The sequence below is a fragment of the Perca fluviatilis genome, chromosome 4, assembly GCF_010015445.1.
Source record: "Perca fluviatilis chromosome 4, GENO_Pfluv_1.0, whole genome shotgun sequence".
Lineage (NCBI taxonomy): Eukaryota > Metazoa > Chordata > Actinopteri > Perciformes > Percidae > Perca > Perca fluviatilis.
Genome location: NC_053115.1, coordinates 1001410 through 1004840, shown reverse-complemented (window position 1 = coordinate 1004840; position 3431 = coordinate 1001410). Strand labels below are relative to the sequence as shown.

At 39.9% G+C, this 3431-nt stretch overlaps 1 long non-coding RNA gene across 1 annotated transcript; it reads left to right on the top strand.

The window, feature by feature from the left end:
* Positions 1 to 429: 429 nt before the first annotated feature.
* On the top strand, positions 430 to 904 carry LOC120558127. Its single transcript, XR_005639059.1, has 2 exons — positions 430 to 570; positions 680 to 904. It is a non-coding gene; the product is annotated as an uncharacterized LOC120558127 (long non-coding RNA).
* The last annotated feature ends 2527 nt before the right edge of the window (positions 905 to 3431 follow it).

Genomic DNA, 3431 nt, shown 5'->3' with positions numbered 1-3431 from the left:
TCCATCAACGGCGAAATAAAAGCATCTTATTTACGAGACCGGTCTGAGAGACCTCCAGCTTTGAGCGGGGTCTCTGAGCAGGACTGTCTGAGCGACAAGCTAGCGGCCCCGCCAGGTGCTAGCTGGCTGTTGCCTCACTTTATGGAGCTTCTCAATTCCAAAAACTTTGAAGCAAATTGTCAATTCGGCATCGATTTACGCAAAACTGCCTATATTCGAAATCTAAAGAGTTAATTGCTCGCCTAAAACGTATTCAGAAGTGAATTTAGTGATGAATAAAATGGCGAAAATTGTTAAAATTGTCCTTTTGCTGGTCTGTCTTGTTGTGGATCAGTGTCTGTCTCCCTGTCCCTGCCTGTTTTCCTGTTCCCCTTTCCCTTGTGTGTGTGTGTTGTCTGTGTTTGTCTCCACCAGCTGTTGCATATCACTCAAGAGGATCTAGGTCAAGGGGCGTGGCCACTCTCACCTGCTCTGCTCCAGCCAGCTGCAGCTCATTCCAGTAATCAACTAGCAGTTATCAACCCGGGCTGTTCACCTCTTCAGCGCCAGTTCGTTGCAACCATTCTCGTGGTAACGTGGCTCTACTCTGTGCTCGAGAGAATTAATCCCTGTTTTCTCTGTTTCCAGTTTGGTTGCTGCCTCATTTGTGCTGTGGCTCACGCATTCCTTCTCTGCTCAGATTCCGCCTCTGGACCCGCTGCTCATCAGCTTTCATCTGCCTCCTCGCTGCCTACTCACCTGCCTACCTCCACTCTCAACAGCCATTCCACCCAGCCGTCATCTTCGCTGCCTGGCCACACACCCGCTTTCTGATCTCCGGCTTCGACCCTACCTGGAGCAGCTATCCTGGCCACCTCCCTCCTCCACTATCAAACATCGTTTCTAATAAACACTGTAAACTGCTCATCTGTGTTCGTGTGCCTGTTTCTCAGTTCTGGGTCTGACTGGAGCCTAACATGTCTATACCGGAAAGCCAATGGTTGAGGCACGTGTGCATCACTTAAAAGTGTCCCCTGGAAACACTTTGTTGTGGTGTGGGCTATTTGCATGTGTTGTCTTATTGTTGCGTGCTGTGGTTTAGTTGCATGTGTTGTCTTATTAGTGCGTGCTGTGGTTCAGTTGCATGTGTTGTCTTATTGTTGCGTGCTGTGGCCTCTCAGGGCCACCGTATGAACAGTTACTTTATTAACTACACATTACATTACATTTTGAAGTACAGTATCAGGACAGCCCACAATTTTTACTGGTACTGGGCTGATAACCAATGCTGGTACTTGTACTTTTTTGTAAAATTCTACATGTCATTTTGTAATGAAGGTTTTATTAGTAATCTGTTGTTTTTTAATATCCAATATTTTTTATATCCCACCTTGAAGTGCAGGTGTATTTTTCATAAATGTGTTTGAACTTAAGGACAAAACATTTCTCATTGCTTTACCAAGCACTTGCTAACCAATAACTATGAAAAACACCACTCACAACTTTACAATAGCCATCCAAATAATGTTCATAGATGGTTTACTAAGTATAAACTATATAACAAGGTATTATAGACATCTGTTGCAACTTTATAACTACCATCCATACACTGTTTATAAAAGGTTTACAAACCAACTAGTAACCCTTAACAAAGTGTTAGTAATATCTGGTCCATCTATGTAATGTTTATAGATGTTTTAAAAATGGTTTCTTAAAGGTTAACAAACATTAATCATTACCCGATACCTAATATAGTATATGAGGGATATAATGTGTGTTACAATAAACTGTTAATTTACAGCACTACTAATAATTAGTAAACATTAATTATAATTTCATTTTTAACAGTAAAATAACTGTTTGCTAACAGTTAAATGACAATTAACTAAAGATTAATTAACTATCAATTTACCAACTATTAATGATGGTTATTATAAAGAGTTACCAAGTGCTGTTGGTTAGCTGAGGATGATCTAGCCTTTAGTCAAAGGCAAAATCCACAGAACAATTTAACACTGTTAAAAATGAATCCTTTGTTCCTGATTCAACTTTGGAGCTGGTGGGTCAGCTGGATGTGACACCCTGACATCCACAGGGTAGCTACAATGCAGCGCAAAAGAGAGCTCATAAAACTATTTTGGTGGCTTTCAGAAGGCAACATTTAATCCAGTCATAGAAGAGGAAGAGATTCAAGTTCCTCAGCATCTCCAATGACCAGAATGCATTGCAGTCACTACACATACAGCACAAGGGACTGAAATTGTTAATTAGCGCAAGTACAGTACATCAAATGGCAACATTTATGTTTAATGTTTAATATTCTACATGGCGCCTTATAATCTGTGTTTTTGACCTGGATGTGAAAGTGGTGCTTGTAGTGATGAACCCATGAGAATTAAAATCAGAAATCACAATCAGAAAAGGATTTTGTGATGCGGGAACAGAACGGACTCAAACGCAAGGCTCAAATAGCAACAGGTTTATTGAGTAAATAGGGAAAAGCAAGTGGGGAGGCAGACGCCAGGGACCGGGGAAAAGGCAGATAGGATGGTGAGGGACTCGGGAGCAGGGGTAGGATGGCGAAGGCAGATAGGATGGTGAGGGACTCGGGAACTGGGGGTAGGAGGGCGAAGGAACTCAAGGGTGAGGGTACTCAGGGGAGCGCGGGGAAACCAGGGCCACGAAGCCGAGGAGGAGACACTGGGGCTGGAGAGCAGAGAAGCCGAGGAGTGGATGGATGGAAGCGGAGGCGGAGGCAGATTGAAGGAGGGTGCCATCGGAGGGCCCTTACGAAAGGAAAATATATTTACCAATATATTACTTGAAATATATTGTAATATATTGCAATATATTATTTTCCATTACATTTTACAATATATTATAATAATATATTGATGATACATATATTATACAATATATTATATATTCATGTAATATATTGTAATATATTGCAATATATTGCAAAATATACAAATGATTGACGCTTTCAATATATTGCTATATATTGAACATGAATATATATGTGTTTATATATTCCAAAATATATGCTAATTTATATTTATAAATATCCACCACAATGTATTCCCATTTATATGGGATTGGTAATATATGTAAAGATATAGTTTCACATCTATGTGAATATTTAGTATATATTGGTAGCATACATTTTAAATATATATAAAATTATATGGAAACATATATGTACAGATATGTGTTTAATATATGGTAGAATATATTTGAATCCTCTACAGTGTAATACAGACAAACTTTACACCGTTTAGTGTTAGTTGTCAGCATTGTAACTGTGTTTAATCCAGCTACTAGCTAGCAGTAGGTTAATGTTAGCTGCTGTCAAGTGTAGTGTTAACTAGCATCACGTGCAGTGATGTTTCTGTTGCCTGTAACGTCTGTTTCAGAGCACCAGAGAGCAGAGCAGACATATCATTAGCACC